The 26,682-nt window shown below is 37.5% G+C and overlaps 2 pseudogenes; both read left to right on the top strand.

Moving 5' to 3' along the window:
• Nucleotides 1-16,213: 16,213 nt before the first annotated feature.
• Nucleotides 16,214-16,837, top strand: LOC149238962 (protein FLX-like 2 pseudogene; annotated as a pseudogene).
• A 91-nt stretch (nt 16,838-16,928) lies between these two features.
• On the top strand, nt 16,929-18,204 carry LOC149238961 (serine/threonine-protein phosphatase 5 pseudogene; annotated as a pseudogene).
• Nucleotides 18,205-26,682: the final 8,478 nt, after the last annotated feature.

Below are 26,682 nucleotides of genomic sequence, written 5' to 3'. Positions count from 1 at the left end.
GGTTGGTTTGGTTGAGGAGGGTAGTATTGAGGTGGATAAGGGGGATAAGGTTGTTGGAATTGTAGGAATTTACAGGGTAAGTTCCTCAGACAGAACACCAAAGGACACTGCTCACAAATAGATCACAGATCAATACACCAGTATTTTGACGTGGTTAAAACCCTCAAAGAGGGAAACATTCCACGGCCTGAGCCAACGCGGCCACTTCAGGAAATTTATTAATAAAAGAATGAAAATTTACATATGCTTCTCTCATAGACGGATTACCCTACAAATGACCCTCCATGCTCTTTAAATAGAGATCATGGACCAATCGGGTGTTAAGCCACGGATCAAGTGTCGGTAATACCGAGGAGAGAATGAACCGTCGGATCACTACATATCGTGACCGTCAGATTGTAAGTTACAAAATGTACATAGTAAAGAAACACACTTTACCTAACTCTATACCTAACTCTATACTAGACCAAGTTGTACTTAACTATTTCCTATGTGTCGGAATATCCTAACATCCCCCCTTAAGAACAACTTGGGATAGGATTGAAGGATTTACAAATATGACACAATAGGAGAAGGAAGGAGGCACTAGAGCCTATCCCCACTTAGTGACAACTTCCTGAACTCCAACCATAAATCGAAGTTTAGTGAACTTCGCCTCTGTGAGAGCCTTTGTAAAGATGTTTGCAACTTGATGATCTGTTGAACAATATTGCACTTCAAGAACATGGTCATGAATGAGCTTTTTGATGAAGTGCAAGTGCAGTTCAATGTGTTTACTGCGCTAATGTTGGACTGGATCTTTGCATAGTTGAATGGCACTTTGATTATCACACCAAAGTGTAGTTGGATGCTGCTGCTAAAAGTCAAACTCTGACAGGATCTGACCAAGCCACAAGGCTTCCTTACTAGCTTCTATGACACCATGATACTCTGATTCTGCTGAAGAAAGAGAAATGGCACTTTGTTTCTTGCAAGCCCATGTAATAGGTCCTGAACCAAGAGTGAACACATAACCTATAGTAGACTTCTGATCATCAGGGTCACCAGCCCAATCGGAATCAGTGAAACCAACCAATAGAGGAGATGCTTCGGCACTATAATGAATCCCAAACTAAGCTGTACCTCGAACATAACGAAGTATTCTTTTAGCTGCTTTCCAATGACTTTCACGTGGGTTTTGCATAAACCGAGCAACAAGGCCAACAGCAAAGGCAAGGTCAGGACGAGTATGGGTTAGATACAAAAGTTTTCCTACAAGTTGACGGTATAAGGTAGCATCAACTTCAGGAGAAGTACAAGTGACTGAAAGTTTGACTCCAGACTGAAAGGGAGAAGGGGCTGGCTTACCGTCTTCCATGTGAAAATGGCGTAGAATATCACAGGCATACTTGGATTGGGAAAGGGAAATACCTTCCTTGGATTGCAAGACTTGAAGACCAAGAAAATAATGTAAGTGTCCTAAGTCTGTCATTTCAAACTTCCTTTTAAGGCTAGACTTCACATGGTTTATAAGGTTGGGATCACTACCAGTCAGGATAAGATCATCAACATAAAGAACAAGAATGATAAGAGACTTGCCCACTTTCTTGGTGTATTCAGTATTGTCAGAAAGACACCTAGAAAAGCCATTTTCTAAAAGAAAGTTATCCATTTTGGCATACCAAGCTCGAGGAGCTTGCTTGAGACCATAAAGGGATTTCTTAAGCCGACATACAAGGCTGGAGTCTATTTGTATAAAGCCAATAGGTTGTTCCATATAGATTTCTTCATGCAAGTCCCCATGCAAGAAGGCGGATTTAACATCCATCTGATGGACTTCCCATTTGAAAGAGGTAGCAAGGGAAAGAACAAGGCGGATAGAGTTCATTTTGGCAACAGGGGAGAAGGTTTCAGTATAGTCAATGCCTTCAACTTGTGAAAAACCCTTAGCAACAAGACGAGCTTTATGTTTATCAACTTTCCCATCTGGTCCATACTTGGTTCTGTAAACCCATTTGCATCTAACAAGTTTTCGTCCCTTTGGTAGAGGAACAAGATCCCATGTATCATTTGCCAATAATGAATGATATTCTTCATTCATAGCGACTTCCCAATCTGGATGGCCTGAAGCTTCTGCAAAGGTGTCAGGATCATAATTCACTGAAGCTTGAGCCAGTAAAGAAGAGGCTCTCTCGAACTGAGAACGTGTATGTTGCTGATCTGTAGGATCACCGACAAGATCACCTGCTGCATCCTGAGTAGCACGGACCCATTTTGGAAGCTGAGGAGCTGAAGGAGGATCCTGAGAAGGTGGGGGAGGAGTTTCATCCTCGCTTTAATCATCTGAAGAAGAAATATTTTCAAAAGTAGAAGAGATAGGGAGAGGTGGCACATCCGCTGAACTAGGCTCGCAGGCCGATATATTTTCAGCAAACTTTACATCTCTTCTAATGATAACATTTTTGGACTTAAGTGGAATAAGTCTATATCCTTTGACATCTTCATAATATCCAACAAAAATACATTTTTCACTCTTAGGTTCTAAAGCTTTATGTTTCTCATCTGGAATATCGGCCCATGCTTCACTTCCAAAAACACGAAAGTGACTTACATCTGGTTTAATTGAGCTCCATGCTTCTTCAGGAGTGATATTCTTTAAAACCTTAGTAGGAGTGCGATTTATTATGTAATTTGCACAGTTAATTGCTTCTGCCCAATAATTAAGACTAAGTCCTTTAGATTGAAGCATACAATTAGCCATTTCCTTTAAGGTGCGATTCTTCCTTTCAGCTACACCATTTTGTTGTGGAGTATATGGAACAATATGTTGCATTTGAATTCCATTCTCAGTGCAAAAATTGATGAATGTGTTTTTAACATATTCTCCGCCATTATCAGATCTTAGCTTAAGAATTGGATGTCCAGATTGTTTTTCAACAAAGGCCTTAAAGGCCAAGAACATGTTAAATACTTCACTCTTGAGTTTTAAGAAGTATACCCAAGTGCGTCTGGAGAAATCATCAATGAAAGTTAAGAAATACTTGTAGCCAGAGAATGAAGCAACTGGAAGTGGACCACATAAATCACTATGCACGAGCTGTAAAGGGGCTGAGGCGTGCCAAGAGGCACGTTTTTCAAAACTGTCCCGATGATGTTTTCCGAGTACACATCCAGAACAAACACCATCTCTGCAAGATACCATTGGAAGACCTGTCACCGTATTTTCTTTACATAGATTCTGAAGAGAGCGATAGTTTAAGTGACCAAATCGCTCATGCCAAACTTTGCTCACTTCATCATTATGAGCAACAAATACTGAGGGAAGATTTGATGACCCAAAGTTGTGAAACTTATACAACCTTGTAGAATCATCAGCAATGCCAGTAGCTAAAATCTATCTAGGATCTCTTAGGTCCTTAATTACAACATCGTGAGGTGAAAATTCAACGATTTTACCTTCACCTGAATGGGTTATCTGATATACAGATAGAAGGTTGCAGGATAAGGTTGGAACACATAATACATCATTAAACTGACCATTGTTTATATGAACAGTTCCAGTCCCTACAACACTAAGAGATCTATCATCACCAACATATATATTTTTGGTGTTACAATTATTTAAAGAAGAAAACATGGCTTTATTTTTGGCCATGTGATAAGAAGCTCCAGAATCAATGAGCCACTCATGAGAATGAGAAGAAGAAGATACATTTAGTGCATAGCCAGACCGAGATGCTTGACAACCACATGCAGAAAGTGCCATTCCTGAAGATGAAGTTGAAGTTGAAGAGTGCTCCAAATGGATGTTATGCTTCTTCATTGCTGCTTCCAAGGTTTCCATCTTCTTAAAGCATTTGGATTCTAAGTGGCCATCTCGATTACAAAAGTTGCAATGTCTATCAGTCTTCTTCCCTTTGTTTTTATTTGTCTTATCATTTTTGTTGAAATGATTTTTCATTTTGAGGCTGAAATTGCTTAGGACCCTTGTTTGGTTTAGGACCATTCTTTTTAGGATACAACTTCTTAGGATTCTTTGGATTTGGTTCTGCTGGGCGGCTAACGCTTTCTTAGAAGAGTTTCCAAGATGAAGAAGACCAAGGTGTAAGAGTTTTTCTTGTTCTTTTATTAAAGAATCACAAAAGGAATCAAAGGAAGGGGACTTGTAGGTTTGTCCTTGAGAAATGAAGGCTTCTCTTGTAGAATGGAAGGTGGAAACAAACACAGAATAGGCTGGTCCCAACTTAGTAAGAATGGAGTAGATAAGGTTACTATATTCTTTCTTAACCTTAACACCTTCCAAGAGAAGTCTAAGGGTCTTGAACTTGGACAAAAAATCTTCAATGCAAGAAAAATTATTGGGGTCCAATGTAAGCAATTCATTTTCAAGTTGATGGGCTTTAAGTTCATTTTTAATTCCAAAGACTTTAGTAATCTGTTTCATTGCTTCATCAGGAGTATCAAGTTCTGTAATATGGAATCTAAGATCTGGAGAAATAGACATCCCTATCAACCCACATGCTTGGTCTTGCCTATTTTCCCATTTAGCTGCCTTGTCTTCATCTTTCGGTTTGGTCTCTTGGCCTGTGGCTATTCTGTAAAGACCTTTACTTCTAAGTAAATCCACAATGTAGGACCACCATTTGAAGTAGTTGGTGCTGTCAAGAATAACTTGGCATGGACTTTCCATTTAAAAAATAAAATGAAGCTATAGATGCTGAAACTAAGTGTTTCAATGGAAAGATCTTGAAAAATTAGGCTGTTTAAAAAAAAACGGTTCCGAAAACGGCTTCCGGATGAAGAAGTTATGGCTTTTTGAAGAAAATTTGATGAAGTCGCCGATGAAGTACGGGAATGTGCGGAAATGAAAAATCCGCCCCCACAAAATGGAGACTTGAACCCAAGACCTCTACTCTCATAAATTAGCTTTGCACCAAGTGAGCTATACAAAAATTTTGAGAGAGAGAGAGAGAGAGGTTGATGCTTTGGGTTGCGTGCTTGCTTTGAGAAAGCTCTTTTTCCCTACAAAACAAAAAACACAAAACCCAACACGGACATACAAAAAAAAAACAAACCTTGCGGCTCGAAGTTAGCTTTAGTCGGAAACTAAATATTTTCAAAAATGAACCTTGCGGCTCGAAGTTAGCTTTAGCCGGAAACTAAATATTTTCCTCAGTGTTTCTGATTTTCCGAGATCATACTAGGGCGCAGCGGAAAAGAGCATACGCATGAGAAAAATCCTTCCTTTCTGTTTTTGATTTGCCCAGATCGCACAGAGTCGCAGGGCAAAGAGCATACGCAGAAATGAAAGGTATAGATCTGGTAATTAAAAAAAGCTAAATAAACCGAAAACCGAAATAAACAGAGAGAAAATAACTGTAAACTGCAAATAAACACTATATACCTCTAGATCTTAAAGATGACGCAGCTAGGGCTACCGGAAACCTTTTCGCGTGAAACGAAAGGGGTTCCTCACTGGAACAGATGCTCCCAACACAACAGAGCAGTCCTCTTGGCCCGAAAGCAGTCAGAAATAATAGATCTAGGAAACGGTAGTCGGATGCAGTTCTACCGGCTTCAGATTTGGATCACCAACAGACGCGGCCCTCAAATAGCTTTGATACCATGTAGGAATTTACAGGGTAAGTTCCTCAGACAGAACACCAAAGGACAATGCTCACAAATAGATCACAGATCAATACACCAATATTTTGACGTGGTTAAAACCCTCAAAGAGGGAAACAGTCCACGACCTGAGCCAACGCGGCCACTTCAGGCAATTTATTAATAAAAGAATGAAAATTTACATATGCTTCTCTCATAGACGGATTACCCTACAAATGACCCTCCATGATCTTTAAATAGAGATCAAGAACCAATCGGGTGTTAAGCCACGGATCAAGTGTCGGTAATACCGAGGAGAGAATGAACCGTCGGATCACTACATATCGTGACCGTCGGATTGTAAGTTACAAAATGTACATAGTAAAGAAACACACTTTACCTAACTCTATACCTAACTCTATACTAGACCAAGTTGTACTTAACTATTTCCTATGTGTCGGAATATCCTAATAGGAATTGAGGGTATTGGGGATTTATACCATAAGAATTCTGCCAACCTTGTGCCCAAGATGGATTTTCGGGTTGGGGTGGCCAAGGTTGCCAAGGCATAGGTGCAATCCAATTATTCTGTGGTTGTACATATGATTGGTATTGAGTATTAAAACCTTGTGTCATGCTTGGCTATTGGGATTTCCATGGTCTTTTAGCAAGAAAGCAAAGTGATTCAACTTGGCTTGTTTCAACTTCATCCTGAAAAACAACTTTAAGCCTAGGTATTGAAGGAAATTCCTTTGTATCATGATTTTCAACACATATGACACATATTTCTACAATATCAAGAGGACATTCTCTCAGAGCATGTTTTTTCCTACACCTAGGACAGAAGATAGATAATGCAACATTCTCAGCTTTTTGCTTGTTTTGTATTTTGAGAGTATCTAGTTGTTCACTAAGATTCCCAAGGATATATGTTTTAAAGTTATCAAGAAAATTACCTAATTCTGCTCTACTCACTATTCCTGTTACATATTTATTGACTCTTGACGTGGTTGGATCTCTTGGATTATTACTATATCTAGCCTTACCTCTTGAAATATGTTTACACAACTCACATATTTCACCAAATGAAAGTTGGGAAACATCTCCTTTGCCCATTAAGTTGATGAAGTCAATCCACTCATCTCTTATATCTTGTAGCAAAAGAGATTTCAACGTTTCATCATCTAAATCATGCATCCTAGCCTTTTTAACATTGTAAGCAAATATTTCCACTAAATCTTCAAGGATTTCATCCTCCTTTTGCATCATCTTAAAGACTTCAGCCTTAAGGTTATGGGGCATAAAATAATCTTTATATTTTTCTAGGGACAACCTTTTCATTTCTTCCCATGTTCTGATACTATGTGTTCCTAGACCCATATACCACTTAAGGGTTCCATCTTTTAGAGTATCTGAAAATAGTTTCAATTTTTTAGTATCAAGTAAATAGTCATAGGATATACATAATACTTCAAACTCAAAAAGAAAGGTCTTTGGATCCTTAGTTCTTAGGCCATGAAAATTAGGAATAATAAAAGGTGAGATATTTTTCATTGTGGCCATCGTATCCTCATCAAAGATAGGAAATCCATAAGGATCTGGTTCTCCCCTACCTTCTCTACCACCTCGTCCTTTATTTCCTCCTCTGCCTCTTCCACCTCCAATCATAGGATCATCATTTACATTGCGTACTTCTCCTTCCCCTTCTCCTGCCATTGTAGACTCTTTAGAGATAATATAAGGTTCAATAATAGGAGTTTCTAGCTCTTCCTCTAGTTCTTCTACTAATGGTATTTCAAAATAAGCTTCCTCCTTTTCTTCACTAGGTACTTCTAACTCCTGTCCTAAGATTTGTTCTCTTGTTGAAGAGAGAAATATAACTACTTCAGTAGGGAATGTAGATTCTTCAACTACAACTTCAGTGGAAGAAGTTGGTGAGTCCCTAGGTTGGATTTCATATCTATAGACCTCAGGAAGTCTATGCCTACCTGCTATGGATGGAATACGAGTGTCAGTGGATGGTGCGATGTTATGTGGTCTAGTGCAGGTGAGTGGTGATGTTGGTATTGAACTTCGTCCTCTACCTCTACTTACAAATATACCACTAGAATCTATTCATGCATTCTAAATGATTTTTATCGTGCTTTAATTATGTATCTATAAGATTGAATGCACCTAAGATGATATGCAAACAAAAAATGAAGTCCTATATACACTTCCCCGACAACTACACCAAAATGATGGGTAATTTAATTGATGGTTAAATTACTTCATTAATTGTCAACCAAGGTTCATGTACTTATCAAGTGCATGTGCACAATATATGCGAGGAGTTATATTTTTTTATTTTAAAGATGAAATTGAACCTAATATACATGGGAATATATTAACTCAAAAAATTTCTAGACACATGTTCTTTTCATCAAAATTACTCTTTTGAAAGCAAATCAAACTTCAAGGTGAAATCAATTGAAAATTCTAACTTATCAAACTGAATTGAAATTTAATCTATTGCAACAAGAATTAAAAGTTACTCTACTAGAACTGAATTGAAATTTAATCTATGGCAACAAGAATGGAAAATTATTCTACTTGAACTGAATTGAAAAATCTATTCTAATGGCAGAATTGAAATTCTAATTCTACTTGTAAGAAATTGAAATATTCTAAATGTTGTTGCAAATTGAAATTCTATTATACTCAACAAAAGAATAAATCTAAATCGAACTACTTCAGTAAAATAACAAACTAAGATGTAACTCAGAAGGATTACTAATGTGCGCAATTATGATTTAAAATTGCTCTGTCCATTACTCATGAAATCAAAATGAAAATAACTAAATGAAACAAATTGTGAGAAGGAAATGTTTTTGTCTTTTTATGAGTGCTCGACCTGTTCAAAATACTGAAGATTAAATTATAAAATGATGAATGAAATACCAATCAAAACACTAACAAAACATAAACTGCGATGAAGAAGATACTATTCAGAAACTAAACTAATCTTACAACTCTCCAGGGGGGCCTCCTGTTGAGTGCAAGCACGAAATTGAATATCAAACTATTTAGCCACACATTGATCACCAAAGGAACAAAGTGTTTGTATTAAATGTTGAAGTTTTCAATAACAAATGATTATAAATTTAACAAGAGTAAGAGTGTCTATTACTTCACCTCATAACCTTTTATAATCCTCTATTAAAAATTGTCTTAAGAGTCATAAGACAAGAGCGAAGCTTCTACTTTGACAACTAAGAAATGGAATCCAAATTGGAGTATTTCTTCTCATGATTTGCTACTGAAAGAGAAAATCATGAGAATATTTTTATTTGACACATCAACTCCAAATTCTTCTCATCCAATTCCATGCTCACTTAATAATGCCACGAACCACCTTCAAATCCTGCACATCATTGGAGTGTTATAACAAGAGTTGAATTTTGGTTTGACTATCAGATATCTCGAATTTGGTGACTTCCCAGATCACTATGATAAGTGGTTGTCCATGTGTTGATCCTTTTCCATCTACCTGTGACTTTTATTCTTTCTCTAATGCGTCGAAATCTTTCTAACCGTGGATGTGGCTGCATAATCTTTGGTTAGCTGCAGAATGGGTGCAATTCGGTAACTATAGGAATGTTTTGATTAAATTCCATAAACAAATAATAAATTATAAACCATGAATGATTGATACATTTTATGATGTTTGAGCATAATTGAGACTGCCTTTCAACTCAAAAATGTAGCAAACTATCATGAAAAGGATGAAAAGGAAAGAAAAAAGGGTTGTAAAAAATAAGACAATTTTGGACTTAAACGCCTATGTAAAGGACTTGCAACCGTGTCAATTTTGTTATCATTGGGAAGATCAGTAGCATAATAGTGTCACTTTCATAACACTCATTGACGAAATAACCACTCACAAAATTAGTTTTTTTTTTTTTTTTAATGAATTGTCAGGAACTGAAAAATACCAAAAAAAATGCCCTCCACCAGGGGAATTATATCCCATTAGATCTCGCTCAGCTAATTGAAAATTAGAAACAATATTTCTAGAAAATTAGAAAATTAGTTTTGGATTTACGAGAAAATATAAATACTAAGCAATTTCTTGAAACTTTGGTTAAAATTGCAAAAACACAACAAAATAATTCAAAGTCAATGCACTTTTACCGCGAGGCGAATGCTATAGTCCCTGGCGAGGCAGGGAGTAATAAGGCAAGTTCCAAAGTAGTAGAATTTGATTCCAAGCCTATTTTAATAGACATCTTCTTTTCAAAATGCAGTAACATTATATTTACACTAAAATATTCAATCACAATTTTTAGAGATATATTTTTTCTTAATTTGTATGACCAAAGAAAAATATGAGTTGGATGAATGAGAAGATAAAGAAAGGGTTTTCTATAGGAAAAATATCCAAATATGAAAATAGAGGTGATCATTATTAGACCTTTTTAAACCTAGGTAAACAAACATTACACCCACTTAACCTACTAGACAGTGGAATCTTAAAAACCACTCAAAATTGTTGTTCTAATAGTGTTAAAATATGGTAACATGTATGATAGAAAATATATAGATAAAATTCATGGGTCTACCCTAAATCACATCAGTTAAGCAAGAAGAAGAATACATCATACTTGCTTAGTCATTGTAAAAATCAAACCATAAACACAATAGATGGATTGTCAAAATATTTTATTGCATTCTCATTAATTCGAACTAAATTCTACAATAGGAAAAATACAACAAGCTAATTCATTACTTGTTGTTGAAATGAATGAATAAACCTATACCCCTGCTTTATCCTTTATATACTATAGAGAAGAATATGTATAGTTAAGACATACACATGCACAACAATACCTCAACTGGATATGATTTGAAATATATAAACATGCATCCTTCTAGAGATTTACACCCTTATCTTCATGCATGTGCTTAATTAGACGTAGACTTTAAGTTACAATTAGAAAACTACTAAATAAGCTAGAACTAACACATGAAACTACATGCGTCCTTTTTTAATTGGAAAGGAAAACAATCTCCTACAACTGGAATTTAAGAATGATGTTAACAAATCCATAGTTGGTGCATGCATCCATGTGCTTTTAGTGATGAAATCCTAAATACAATGATGCACATTCTAACTTTCTTTAATGTTGTGCCCATGATTAGATAAGATAAAATAACGCCTATTCCATCTTATAATAGCATAAACGTAACTGAATACCCACCCAACCATAAATTGTTAGAGTTCCTAAACAACCTTTTCTCCATCTATGATTATTTCCTACATGAGGATAATAAAAGGTTTTAATGTTTCTATAAGCCTCTTAATGGAGAATTTCTTTGAGGGAATGGCCAACCCCATAGGGTTGATGTTCAGGAAGATCATTTAAGACCCTCAGTAGGGTTAGACTCTCCACGGGGCCTTTACTCAATGAACCTCTAACATAACACGTGCATTCGTGGCATACTAAACAATACACTTGAATTGAAAGCATATTGGAAAATACCTCTAAAAATCACTTTATTTAACACCCTACCAATACGAACCCAATACACCTTTCCAATTTAAAAAGCCCCTCATTTCACTAGATATTGTAGGTATCCATTTTTTCATTAACCTTTTTTTATACCCCTTTATATTTATATCCCTTTATTTTCATTAACAATGATAAGAAGATTCTACACATAGAAAGAATAACCTAAATACTAGGTAGCTAAAAACTTGAAAGTTTAAATAAAAAAGAGAGAGATATAAGTTGGTTGACTTACAAATACATAATGTGGAAAGTTTGAATGGAAAATACATAGATTTGAACTCTCAATTGCATTTATCTTCTATTGAATACTAAAAAGGATACACTACAACAGTTCAAAACAAAACCTTGATAACCAACACAATGGCACACCTTTCATCTTGCTTATAAAATAGGAAGATGAGAGAAAGTACAATGAATATCTGCACATGCAAAATCCTATTTGGTTGGACTTTGTCAAATCATAACCCTAACCTGATCACCTAGTGCACCATAGTTGCATGGTAAGAGTGCCAAGTAAGTGTGTCTCCATCAAAAGATGAACTAGAGCATGCAAACATGCATCCCTTCCTTGAGATCTATGTCCTCTACCTAAGATGGGAATTTCTCATGCATAAGTATTCTAATTTACTAAGGATCTACACCCTATTAGTAAGAATAGATCATGCATGCTAAAAATAACAAAATAAAAGCTCTAATAATAGAAAACATCTATCAAAAACTGAAATTGCTAAATTTAAAACAACATCTAAATTGGAATTAATTGAAGGTGTGACATGCGTGCCCTTAGCATGCATGCACCCTCTTCCAAACAATAGTCTATTTCACTATCTCTTGTGGCATGCATGTGCCCTATACCAAGAAATAGTCGGTATCATTATCTCCTTCACTTTCATTCAACATGTTCATCACTAATGTAAGGAAAGGGTGAAGGTTCCATATATGTTGTCTTCTCTACTGCCCCGTCATTGGGAGGATCACTAGATTATAAACATGTAAAAAATATTAATGATGCAGGAGCATCTAGACTTGGCCAGCAATGTTACAGGGTGGTCACATGTTGTGGCTAATGCAAGATTGGAGGAAGACTTAGTTGTTAAATTTGTATTAATTTCAATAAGGGTAAGTAGTTAAGAGTGGTCTAATTAGGAATAAATGGCAAGTGATCATCCCTACGTGGAGATCAAGCCAAGTGGTCTAGTTTGTTTAGATGAAGATAAGATTGAATTATAACTGTATAACTAATTCCTTCATGTGTGGAAAGAAGTAGTTAGATATGACATATGTATAACTTATTTTTGGGACTTGTTGGGAGGAAGAGGCAGCAGGGGGGGAGACAGAGAAAAAAAAGGATCGGAGGCACTTGTAAGCCTACGGGCAGCATAGAAATTCCAAGACCGTGTCTGTTTCTTGCAGTATTTATTGGGGTCCTCTGGTTTTGATAGTTTTTATTGGGTTTTTTTCTTCTAGTCTCCTCTATTCAAAGAATGGCTTTGTGACTGAAATGCCTGCTAGAGGGTTAGGGAAACACCTGGTAATGTTATCAAGATGACTTTATTTTCTCAATGTGAGTTCGATATAGTTTTTTTCTTCCAGCCTTTCATTAATTAATTGTTGCCACTTGCAAGTTTCGTTTTCTAGGTTTCGAGAACCATATGGATTGATATGAGTTTAAAGATTGTCTCTTAAGAGCTGTGGAAAGGAGGACGGAAGACGTTAGCCGTTTCGATGCTAGGAATGAGTTTTGAAATTCAAACTTTTCTTGCCCTATAGATTGATAGTTTTAGGTTTTGTTTCTCAAGGTTTTATGTTTTCCGTAACTTCTCCTTGCAAAGTATGCAACGGATTATGGTTGACTCCCTAATGATGCACAACATTGAAAACGCACGAGAATAATTCAAACATGACCATTTTGATTTAGGAAACACATCTCAGAGGGAGAAAACGTGCACAGGGACCTTATAAAAAAGATAGATTCTTAATCCTGAGAAAAGGGCTCAGAACCATAGAAGGATGAGGGAAGAATTTTGGAGGAGGAACGCATAGTTGGCAAGTTTTTTTTTTATATCTTTTTCTGTGTTTCTTATTTTCTCACTGAGACTGAAATCGAATTTGTGTTTTATGGAATAAGCATTATTCCACTGAATTACCAGACAAATTGGTATAAATATTTTAAAGAATTCTAGGACATACCCTAGTTTTAATTCAAAAGATTTTGAAGTTGTGCTTGTCGGTAATCCAATTGTTTACAAAGGAATGTGGTTGGAACATGCACTGGTTATGCAGGCTATCCTGCCTCTCATGATGGAGTTTAAGGTGGAAATTTGTATGAGTGTCGTGTAGCCTTAAGGTTGCACCATTTTTGGTATCAGAGCAGGAAAATATTTCCTGCGGAAAGGAGTTTTTGCGTGCTGAGAAAGAAGAGTGTGACCAGCCAAGGTGACAGAGCTAGTAATAAAAAAGACTGGCAGGACAAAAAGACAAAACAAGCGTGTTTTGTGTGCAAGGGTTCAAAGGTTGCACAGGGAGAAGCAGGTCTTGGAAAAAGACAGAAGCTGACAGTAGCAAGGAGGTAAGATAACAAAGATGGGATGTGATTAATACTCCCAAGGAAAAATTGCAGAGGGCAAATGGCCAAGGACAATAGAGATCAAAGATAACAGGGATGAAAGATAGCAGAGAGAGCTGAGAATTTCATTCTCAAGGGAGATTTTAAATCTAAACACATAATAGAACAGAGAGGAGAAGAGTTTTACTCTCAAAGAAAGAATTTGCAGAAAGCAAATAATTTGAGACAGCCCATGCAAAATGCATGTGGACATGATCCTGCAGGAATCATAAAAAAATATATATGATGATATTTGTTTTAACTGAGTTGATAAACTATGATTGAAGGTTTTCAGTAGCAGGCAAAGGGAAAAGTAGAGCAAAGAAAGCACTCTGAAGTGTCAGTGAACCTGAAGAATCCAACAAGAGATTGGACAGAGAGGACAACTGAAGTGTTCTCAAGGGAGAGTGAGAGCTTGCAGAAGCCTAGGAGGAGTAAAGATGTTGCTCAAGAGAAGGTTCCAGATAGAGGACCATGCTTACCAAAAGACTGAGCATGGAGAGCTTAGTGAGGTAAGATTGCAGTGAGGAGGACTTGTTGCAGTGGAGTGAGGAGCTCATGAAGAGAAGATGAAGACAAAGATGATGGAAGGTCATTGCAGAGGTTCTCAAGAAAGCCACTATAGAGGGAAGGATGCCAAGACAAAAGGCATGAAGAGGATGAGTCAAGAGGAGCTTGACAAGCAACTTGCTGACATGAAAGCAAGATTGGAGATATTGACAGAGCTGCTACAAGACCTAGAAGACCAGAAAAGAGGATGGACCTTTCCACTAAAAGGAAAGAAGGTGATTTGGCACTCATTACAGATGAGGTGGAAGCAAAAGGAGATTGCCTTATGGACAAAGGAACTCAAATTCTTTGAGTCAAGGATAAGAATTGAAGATGCCACAGGCAAAATTGTTCAGAGGAAAATGCTTGAAGAAGCAGGAGAAGCAGATGAAGTTATCTGCAAGCCAGAGGAAGGAATATCTCTGGATGATGATGAGGAAGAGGTGAGATTGTGTGAGGGTCTCAAAAGTTCAGAAGAGAACTTGCATCAGCACATTGAAATGTTAACAGGAAACCTTGAGGAAAGCTCAAGGAGATATACCAAAATGTTGACAGGAAGACTAGAAGGAAGCTCAAGGAGATATACTGAAATGTTGACAAGAAGACTAGAAGGAAATTCAGAGAAACAGGTTGAACTGGTGACAGAAGGTAAAACTGATGGAACCACGGAAACACAACCTTATGGGAAAGATTCAAATGAAGTAATTGATGTTCCACATAAGCTTCCAACATTGCATACACCGTTGTTAGAAATCTTGGCTACAATGTTACCCCTCGAAGGAAGTTCAGGTATGCAAGAAGGCCATATAAGCATTAGGAAGAGTGTTTTATTAGTAGAAAAGAATTCATTAATTCAAGATGTAACATCTAAAAATATTCTGTATAGGATGTGCAACTTTCCAAGAGCAGCCTGAGAGAGACAGAAGAGGTCAAAGAGGGTTTAAATGACGTGGAAGTATCAGTTCGACAGGCAAGGGAAGACAAATCATCGTTTAATATTTCATTTGTTGGTCAACGGAAACCTGGCGGAAATGCCATCAAATGTAGTGATCAACCCTGTTCTGCTCCTGTGGTTTGGGATGTACATCAAGCTGGTTCCCTTGAGAAGTTGGCAGGTGGGGACATAAAATCAATTGAAGGAAGGGTTAAGTTGCCGATATCTTGTCTTCACGGTGATAGAGGTAATCTTACAGCCTTAAAAGAAACTTGAAATTTGGAAAATTTAACTTTGTGAAACAACAATCACCCCGTCACATCAGGACATTCTGATTCCACTGAGCTGGCTAATGTATCAATAACAGGGTTTCCCATAGTTGGTAGAAACATTTCTTGGCAGGAAGCATGTGGTCCTAGCTATTGTTCCTCTCCACCCAATGGCTCCTCAACATTGTTTTCAAGCGATTCAATATCACCCACATGGAGTGTAGTTGACAGTCCTGGAAGAGAAAAATGCATAGAAGACAAGAGCTCAAAAAGATTAGTGAAATCAACATACAAAGGTGAAAAAGGACAACCAATGAAGATTGCCAAAGAAGTTCATGAAGAAGAGACTATGATTTCTAAAAACATAGTAAAAGATCATCATGTTGTCATGATGATAGGCATGATTGAGTCAACCATGGGAGATGTTGAGTTGATCAACCTGAAAAAGATACCTCAAGGAAGAAGACATGAAGCAGAAATTCACCTAGCAAAAGGTAGAAAAAAGGAAGAAGAGCTGACAATGACAAGAAGTCAACAACAAGATCAAGGAGAAGAAGAAAGAAGCTCTCATCAAGAAGCTAATGTATGGGAGAAGGAGCTAGAGTTACTGGAGAAATGGCTAAAAGCACCAGTACCTGATGAAGACTGCAAGATATCTTCCACATTTCTTCCTCAGTCCTTGTCACAATCGACTGGGAGAGGAATTTGTAGAGACAAAGAGATGGCTGGTAGAGGTTGCATGCCACCCCCTTTTGCTAGACACCTTCAACGCCCAGGCATGGGGCCTGAGATATATGGTCCAGCCATGGGACCTCCTGCAGGTCATCATCCCTTAGATATGTTACCACCGCCAGAAGTGTTGGAACATAAGCTTACAACACAAAGTATGGAGATGCAAAGGCCTGCAATGGGAAATCAAAGGTTAGCTGCAACACATGGAGCTTTGAGACAAGATCTTGTTATGTCTCAACGTGAACTGGAGCGATTGCATTCGCATATTGCAGCTATGCGGAATGATAAGGATCAACAAATTAGAAGTTTTTTGGACAAAATTGCAAATATGGAGGCAGATCTCCGGGCTAGTGAATCTATCAAGGCAGAGTTGCAACAAGCTCGTTCTGATGCGCAGAGTCTTCAATCAGCTAGACAAGATTTAAATGAACAAGTGCAACAGCTAAATCAAGAATTGCAGCGAGCCCACGCAGAAGTTCAACAGATTCCTGCTATGCATACAGAAGTAGAGAGCTTGAGGCAGGAGCTTCAACGTGGAAGGGCTGCATTCGAGTATGAAAAGACTGCAAGCAGTAAAGGAAGCAGAGGCAGAGGAAGAAGTTCACAACTGTGAACCAGGGCAAGGAAGCATTATTAGAATAGATGATGCAGAGAAAAAGCTTGAAAACTCTTTGAAGGAGTTAAATCAACACACTGAAGTGTTGATGAAAGAAGAAAGTCCAGAACAACAAGTTGAAATACTGTTGAAAGGAGACACACAGTCTGAATGTGTGAAACAGAGGAAGATGCAGCTGGACAACAGCAACCAGCTAAAGCAGGAAGGAAGAATTAATGAAGAAGACCAGCAAGAAGATCTACTGGAAACAAAGATTGAGAACATAAGGGAACTGATGTTGAAGCAGACCAGAAGGCAAAGGCTGGCAGCATCAGAAAAGGTGATCAGTCAAGTACTAAAATATTTTCAGCAGGTTAAGAGAATTTGTCCAAATGATCCTGATGCCACCAAAAAGCTTGAAGAGACTGAAACAACAGTAAAAAAAAGTTAGATTTATTGAGGCCATCTCAGTGAATGATCTTGAGAATCATTCTGTTGTTGATTCCATTGATTTTCATTCAATAAAGGTAGAGCACCAGCATAGAATAGAAGGAGAAAATGTAACATTGGAATTTATAAAGAAAATGATGGATGACTTCAAGAATCAGAAAAATATACATAGAAGGTATGCATTTCAAATATTATTGCAAGTAAAGGATTTGCTGGAGGCGATGCCATCGCTGGTTGACATCAATATTCTGAATGGAAAGCAATTCACTGTTTGTGGTGACATCCATGGTCAGTATTATGACCTTTTGAACATCTTTGAGATTAGTGGGCTTCCTTCGGAGGACAATCCTTATCTTTTTAATGGTGATTTTGTTGATCGAGGATCATTTTCAGTTGAAGTCATACTTGTGCTATTCGCATTCAAGTGTATGTGTCCAACTGAACTCTATCTTGCAAGAGGAAATCATGAAAGCAGGAGTATGAACAAGATTTATAGTTTTGAGGGCGAAGTCAAGTCCAAGTACAGTGAAAGCATGGTTGAGCTTTTCGCTGAAGTGTTTTGCTGCTTGCCTTTGGCTCATGTCCTCAATGACAAGATTTTTGTTGTTCATGGTAGTCTTTTTAGTGTTGATGGTATAAAACTGGATGATATCAAAGAAATTGTTCGATTCCGAGAGCCACCTGAAGAGGGTCTGATGTGTGAAATACTTTGGAGTGATCCACAGCCCCGTAAAGGGCGTGGACCCAACAAACGAGATGTTGGTTTGTCTTTTGGAGAAGATGTGACCAAAAGGTTTTTCCAACAAAACAATCTTGAGCTGGTGGTCAGGTCTCATGAAGTTAAAGAGGAAGGTTATGAAATTGAACATGATGGCAAACTTATTACGGTTTTCTCAGCTCCAAACTATTGTGACCAGAGAAGGAAGATGAAGTAGGAAGCAACTGACATGCAGCCTAAACGGAGGAGCAGAGCATATGGACAACTCCAGAACAAAGTCTGGGATCCAGGAGGAATTTTTTTTCTTTCCTTTTTGAAAGCACATGATCAGGAGATAATGAATGTTTTCAAGTGTGAGAGTCTGATGCAGGAGCATCTAGACCTGGCCAGCAATGTGATGGGGTGGTCACATGTTGTGGCTAATGCAAGATTGGAGGAAGACTTAGTTGTTAAATTTGTATTAATTTCAATAAGGGTAAGTAGTTAAGAGTGGTCTAATTAGGAATAAATGGCAAGTGATCATCCCTGCGTGGAGATCAAGCCAAGTGGTCTAGTTTGTTTAGATGAAGATAAGATTGAATTATAACTATATAACTAATTCCTTCATGTGTGGAAAGAAGTAGTTAGATATGACATATGTATAACTTCTTTTTGGGATTTGCTGGGAGGAAGAGGCAGCAGGGGGGAGACAGAGAAAAAAAAGGACCGGAGGCACTTGTAAGCCTACGGGCAGCGTAGTAATTCCAAGACCGTGTCTGTTTCTTGCAGTATTGATTGGGGTCCTCTGGTTTTGATAGTTTTTATTGGGTTTTCTTCTTCTAGTCTCCTCTGTTCAGAGAATGGCTTTGCGACTGAAATGCCTGCCAGAGGGTTAGGGAAACACTTGGTAATGTTATCAAGATGACTTTATTTTCTCAATGTGAGTTCGATATAGTTTTTTTCTTCCAACCTTTCATTAATTAATTGTTGCCACTTGCAAGTTTCGTTTTCTGGGTTTCGAGAACCATATGGAATGATATGAGTTTAAATATTGTCTCTTAAGAGCTGTGGAAAGGAGGACGACAGACGTTAGCCGTTTTGATGCTACGAATGAGTTTTGAAATTCAAAATTTTCTTGCCCTGTAGATTGATAGTTTTGGGTTTTGTTTCTCGAGGTTTTATTTTTTCCGTAACTTCTCCTTGCAAAGTATGCAACGGATTATGGCTGACTCCCTAACGATGCACAACATTGAAAACGCATGAGAATAATTCAAACAAGACCATTTTCGTTTAGGAAACACATCTCAGAGGGAGAAAATGTGCACAAAGACCTTATAAAAAAGATAGACTCTCAATCCTAAGAAAAGGGCTCAGAACCATAGAAGGACGAGGGAAGAAGTCTGGAGGAGGAACGCACAGTTGGCAGGATTTTTTTTTTCTCGGTGTTTCTTATTTTCTCACTGAGACTAAAATCGAATTTGTGTTTGATGGAAGAAACATTATTCCACTGAATTACCAGACAAATTGGTATAAATCTTTTAAAGGATTCTAGGACATACCCTGGTTTTGATTCAAAAGATTTTGAAGTTGTGGTTGTCGGTAATCCAATTGTTTACAAAGGAATGTGGTTGGAACATGCACTGGTTATGCAGGCTATCCTGCCTCTCATGACGGAGTTTAAGGTGGAAATTTGTATGAGTGTCGTGCAGCCTTAAGGTTGCAAATTTTCCCCAGAATGGTTGCCATTAATAGATGTAGCCGTAAACACAACAATAATGAACTAGGCCCAAATTTTGTTTGATAATTTGGCAAAAGCAATAATGGAGTATAGGAGAAAGAGGAGTATCTCTTCAAGGGTTTACCCTCCATTTTTCATGAGTGCCTATGTGATGGACACAATATGTTTTGGCTCCAAATTTCCTATCATGGGATGGAAGTGGACTATGAAAGACCCGCTTCCTATCCATATATATCATAAGAGTATGTGGGAGTCTCAAGTTCACCCCAATTTTTACAAAATTTTTCAAGGAGTTATGCTGCCTATCCATAAACATGTCTACAACAGAAATGTCCCTAGGTTTTCTAGAGAAGCTGAAGTAGATATCCTACCTGTAGCCAGATGGTTTGGGGAGGAGACATTTACATATATTAGAGTAGCTGGGAGCATTCCTTCATTGCATGTCCTCCCATACTATGTCCCCAAGAAGTTAATGGCCAGGGAGATAGCCTACCAAACAACAAGGGAAGGTGGGCTAGGCAAAGGATTGAAGGAACAGAAAAAGGCCATTTGGCCTATATTTCCGTTGCAATGTGGTGCGTTTGCACTACATGATTTTGGACATGCATGCAAAGAAGCAGAGATTACGAAATCTCTGAAATTAACTACATTCCCAGGAAGACAGTATGAGCCAAATGGCACTGCCAAAGACTTCACTACTATGGTGAAAGTGAAACCATTCACCCATGAGGAAGATGCCTTCGATGATCTCTTCCTACAAAAAGATACGTTTTCAGAAGTGACGCATATGGCATCACTACCTTTTGCCCCAGATGATCTTAAAGCCTTCCGTGAATATAGGGATAGAAGATTATTAAAGGTCCCATTGGACCTGCTATAGATTGAACCAATAAGGGAGCCAACTCCTAGTGTAAGCTTAGAGGAGCTCCGAAGAAAATTCTAAAGAAGATTTTGAAGTAGAGTCCCAGGAGAAGTCTACTCGCGAGTCAAAGCACTCACAACAACAATCTCAAAATGGGGGCAATAAAAACTGAGAATTCAGAAGGAACATAATCGAACTACATAGAAAGCAGCCGAGCAAACCTCAACAAAGAAACATGATGAAATTCACTCTACTTCCACTCAGTTGGAAAAACCCCTAGTTGTTGATTTAGAAAAATAATGGGAGAATTTTAATAAGAAGCTCCATACAAAGGAACAAACATCTGAGATACAGACTCCACAACACAAATAAATTCAAGAAATTACACAGGAGAAAACTATAAGCACTCAGGATGTGGAGCTCATTCCTGCCACCCCCACTTCTAAAATTGTTTTGAGAATTGATGAAATTACTCAATTAGATGTGTTTTATAGCCCTACCCACAAAGCTATCATCAAAAGGCAGAGGAAGAAAAGAAAGTTAGATGCTACAACTATTACCACTCCCAACAATGAGCCAATGGACATTGTCTGGAAAGATTCGCCCATGGACCCATCTGAAAACCTTACGAGACTGTCGTAATTTGTAGGAGCCTATGCCACGACAACTATTGATAAAGCGATAGAGGTCCAAATGTTGCTGAGAGAAAAGGAACAAAAGATTCTGCTGTTGGAACAACAATTAGAGCAAGAAAAATCTAACCAACAAGCAGAGTTACAAATAGACAAGCTTCAACAGGAGTTTGAATAGATGCAAATACAACATCAAGCCAACCTAGCAGAAAAAGATGCGCGGATTCAAGCTATGACAAATAAGTATAAATATAGCCCGCAAATCGATCAGTTCGTAAAAGAAGCACTCAGCCTTAACTCCCAACTAATGCAGCAAAAGGAAGTTCTATGCCAGAAAATCTCACAAATAAGTCCTTATTGCGAGATCAGTGATAAGCTAACAAGCCAAGTCGTTGACATGAGGCTTGAGTATGATGAAATCCATCAAAATATTTCTGACTTTACCACCTGGCAAGAATCAGAAGATGGGAGGAAGGATGATTTTCTGAAACTGGAGGAATTGCATACATAAATTCTATTTGCAGAATGGGATTCTCGACTCAAGCAAGCAGAAAGGGAAACGATGGTCACGACAGCAACAATAAACAACATCATTGAAGCCATTAACGAAAATTTACATGGCGTTGATCTGGTTGTAGAATCTATACCAGGATTTCTTCCAAATGCCAAACAACTAGAGAAGTAGAGGAGTCAGGTGGCAAAGGAAAGGGAGGAGGTGATCAGACAAACGAGCAAGTTAAACTGGGAAGCATACTGGCAATTCTTAGTCAAACCTTATAGCCAGTGGATGTACTTGCGATGCCTAACTAACTCCACACAAAAAATGGTGCCAACACTGATGGACGCTATATTTACTCGACAGCTAAAATCTGCGATCGACCAACCGATGCAGCTCAGGCCAATGATAGATATCTACGATCTTAAGGATAGAATGCAAAGGAGTTAGTCACTTTGTTTTATTTCTATTTTAGTTTTATTTAGCATAATATGAGGAAGGTCATTTAAACCTCTTCAGCTATTTTTTGTAATAATCTATTTTAGGACCTATAGTTTAGTATTTAAACCTGTCTCATGCATTTAGAGAGGGGTCCAAATTTTTTATTAGAAACATTCTTCAAAACATGCACTTCTGTACCTTTGAGGAGGTTTTGGTGGAATGAATGGAACAATATCTATTTTCTTTTGAATATCTAGCATGCTCTACTGAAATTGCACTTTTGCACTCTTAGATGACATTGGATTGATTCGAATTAGGTTGATATTGGTGAAACACATGAGCATAAATTATCATATACGGTACTTTTATCTTATGATTATGTTCTATTTATGTATCAGGCAATAAACTTTCTTCAAATTGTTTTATGTATGAAAATTTGAATTTCGGTTAGCATTATTACACTTTTGTATGGCGTTGGCCTTAATTTTATGCTGAATATATGAATGATTCTATATGCGATATATCTTTTAGAATAATTTTGGCTAACTATTTATCCAAAATGATTATTGTTAAACGATATCACTTCTTATTGCAGTTGAATGATCTTTATTACCAATTGCTATAGGACAGTATTGTAGATCACATACTTTACTTTATTCCTAGGCATAGTTATAGTTTAATAGTGTTCAAACTAGGGTATATGCATGTGTTTAAATAGTCTAGATTATATTATACTTAGCGTAATCATTCCCCCTTTACATCCTATATCACCCCATCAACACTATCAAATCTCTTTTGGGAAACTAGTCCCATTATCCCCAGTCGGAGCCACTACACCAAACGGAAAAGGAGCTGCTAACTAAGGTCTGGATCAGGTAGCTTTCCCCCATCTTGTAGCAATGATTTTCGAGGCTTCAACAGAACTTTAGAATTTTCTATTAAATATGATGTGATGGACAGTGGATGATATCCATAAAGTCCCATAAATGGGGTCATTTTTGCTGCAATATGAAAGGAAGTGTTATACCACCATTCCGCCAGAGGTAACCACTTGAACCATTGTGTATGTTTATCAGATACAAAGCAACGAAGATGCCCTTCCAAACATTTGTTCACTATCTCAGTTTTCCCATTAGATTGAGGATGATAAGATGAACTACGAGTTAATTGAGTACCTAGACAAGAAAGTAATTTCGTCCAAAAATTTCCAGTGAAAATGGGATCTCTGTCGCTAACAATAATCTTTGGGTTTCCATGTAGCTTTTGAATTGTTTCCATAAATGCAGTAGCAAATGTATTAATGTTAAATGGATGAGATAAATGCTCAAAAGTGTACATACTTGGTAATTATATCAGCTACCTCCATGATGACGGTCTTTCCTTCGGACTTGGGTAAACCTATGATAAAATCCATTGAAACCTCCTCCCAACATTGACTTGGAATGGGTAAAACTTGTAACGAACCCGAAGTCTTAATTGTCTCAACTTTATTTTGTTTTCAAACTAAACATTCCACGACAAAATTTTGAATATTAGATTTAAGGCCATTCCAAAAAAATTCCTTCTTAACCCTATGGTAATTTAAAAAAAAATCCTGAGTGTTCTCCTAAGGGAGAGGTGTGCAATTCCAAAAGAATATTTTGCTTGAGTTGGGAATTATTACAAAGGTATAAGCGATCTTTGTACCATAATGAATCATTTTTCCAGCTAATGTTGTATAAGTTGTACTGGGATCTTGCTGCAACTTTTGAATGAGTTCCCAAACCTCTTCGTCATTCTTCCATTCATCCCTTGCTCCGGTTATCCAATCTGGTTGGATAATAGAAATGGAACAAAGCAATTCTTCCACATCCTCATCCTTTCTTGAGAGTGCATTTGCAACAACATTTTTCTTCCGCTTTTTTAGATGATTTCAAAGTCATAACCCAACATCTTTGTAACCCATTTTTGTTGCTCTTTAGAAGATAATCTTTGTTATAAAAAGCATTTAAGGCTATCATGATTCATTTTTATCTTGAAGTGTCTTCCTATTAGGTAAGGTCTCCATTTCTGAAGTGCATGTAGTATTACCAACATTTCCTTCTCATAAATATCTTTGTGTAAATACTTTCCTTTGATTGGATGACTTTCAAAAGCAATGGGTCTGCCTTCTTGCATTAAAAAAACACCAATTCCATTTCGTGAGGCATCAGATTCCAAAATAAATGTTTTTTTGAAGTTTGGCGTAGCTAAGACCGGTGCTTGGCACATTGCCTCTTTAATGTTCAAAGGCCTTAGTTGCTTCTGGAGTCCAAGAAAATGTATCTTTGTTCAGTAATGTTGTTAGAGGTGCAACTATTCTCCCATAATTCTTAAGAAACTTACAATAATACCCTATCAACCCGAGAAATATTTGTAGATTCTTTATGGATGTGGGGAATTCCTTAATGGATTTAATTTTGTTAGGGTCTACCTTAACACCCTCATGAGATACAATCTGACCCAGATATTCCACCTCCTGTACTCCAAAGAAACATTTGAAGATTTTTGCATATAATTGTTTCTCCTCCAATAGTTTAAGGACCCTGTCTGTAGAAAATCCCATAGATTCACAAGCTCATGCAATGCACTAAAGCACAGGACAAGAATCTACTTCTACTTTCAACCAGCGGAAGACAATAGATCGATGGAAAAATATGAAAAAGAAGAAGATAAATCAATGACACATAAGACAAGATGTATCTAGGGAAAGCCACTACTCAAAACCCCACTATCTGTATTGCATATATCAGAAATATGATTGAAGATACAAAGCTTGTTCTCACTAGAACAATTCCGCACAAGTATGCTCAACTCTCTTAGCTCACAAGCTAGCTCTTTGCCAATACTTAGCCAATTCTACACCTCTCCAAGCCCCTAATCTCTTGCGTAATTCCTAGGATGAATAACCTGTATTTAAAGGGAATTCATGCTTGCTAAACTGCACAATCCAAACATAGAATCAATCTCTAATGCATGCATGATAGTTACACTCCAGTAAATAATACAATTGATAGTACATTGTCCTTGCACTCTAGTCTCAATTGGGTCTTTCTCAGAATCGACATGCATGATTTTCTGATGAGGGAATATTCAGTTAACTAGAGTGACACTTGAGGATGCACTAGTGCACCAATTGAATGTTAACTCTCTATTAGTTCCACAAACAGTTTAGAACTAATTTAACCGAACTTAACTTAGTAAATTGAGTGATCTAATTTCCAACTCAATTTAAACTCATAATGGACCCCTAAAATTTAGGGAGAACATATACATGACTACAAAAATACTTCCAACTCGAAATTTCTAAGCTAATTAAGTTAATTAAAATTAATTAACTATTTACAAGTTGTTATGAGAATATAATTTGATTTTAATTCTCAGTTTAATTCAAGGGCAAATTAAACTGGAATTTCTTGTTGTCATTTCTCAACACTCCCTCTCAACAAGAAAGGGATTATCAGCTACCCCGATTCTGTCTCTATAAAAATTGAATTTACATCTTGACAACGCCTTTGTCAAAATGTCAACATCTTTCTCCTACATGGGAGTGTACTCTAACAACATAATCTGCCTCAATACACAATCTCTGAGATGATGATATCAGATATCAATATATTTGGACAGATCATGAAAAACAAGATTTTCAGAGAGTTTGATACAACTCTAATTATCGCATTAAATCACATTTGAATCCATCTACTAACCAAACAAACCAACCAGGATCCTCCTCATCTAGATGGCCTCACATGCTGTCTGACTCGTAGCCATGTACTTTGCCTCTGCCGAACTGAGGGCAACTGATCTCTGTTTCCTGCTATAATAAGAAACTGCCACTGACCCAATACTAAAGATCCCTCTTGATGTGCTCTTCCTATCTGAAGGAATCCCTACCCAATCAGCATTGGCGAATCCTTGAAGCTTCGCTCCCTTTATCCGTTTGTACCATAATCCATACTAAGAAGTGCCCCTGAGGTATCTCAACACATGATTTTCCGCCTCCAATACAACTTGGTAGGCCTAACCATCGCTTGACTAAGCTGGTTAACTGCATACCACATATCTGGTCATGTGTTCACCAAGTACATGAGTGAACCCACAATATTCCTGTAAACAATAGCTTCCATTACTTCCGCTGAAGTAGCATCCTCCTTCCTCTAGTTCCCTGCTAGAGGAGTCTCCATGGGTTTACTGCTCTCCATGTTGAATCTTTGGAGTATCTTGTTGGCATACTTTCCCTGAGACACAGAAAACTCCCCATCTCCTTGTGATTCAGATTTAAACAGGAACACAAAAAATTACAAAGATAACCAAACTATGGCGCCAAACTATGGGCCTCGTTTTGCGTAAATTGGTACATCAACTTCCCGGGGTCATAACTTTGGCATATGATCTCCGTTTGACGCGCACAATATCTCATTAGAAAGATCTATATGAGGACTACAAATTTTGGATGAGAAACATAAAAAACATCATTTAGGGCCTTAAAATGGCTACAGAAGTTCAGGACCTGGAAAACTGCAAAAAAT

The sequence above is a fragment of the Pinus tabuliformis genome, chromosome 8 (genome assembly GCF_031772625.1).
Source record: "Pinus tabuliformis cultivar Carrire ecotype Pingquan chromosome 8, CPIR1, whole genome shotgun sequence".
NCBI classification, from domain to species: Eukaryota; Viridiplantae; Streptophyta; class Pinopsida; order Pinales; family Pinaceae; genus Pinus; species Pinus tabuliformis.
Note: the sequence above shows the minus strand (reverse complement) of the source record. Positions and strands in the feature narration are given on the sequence as shown.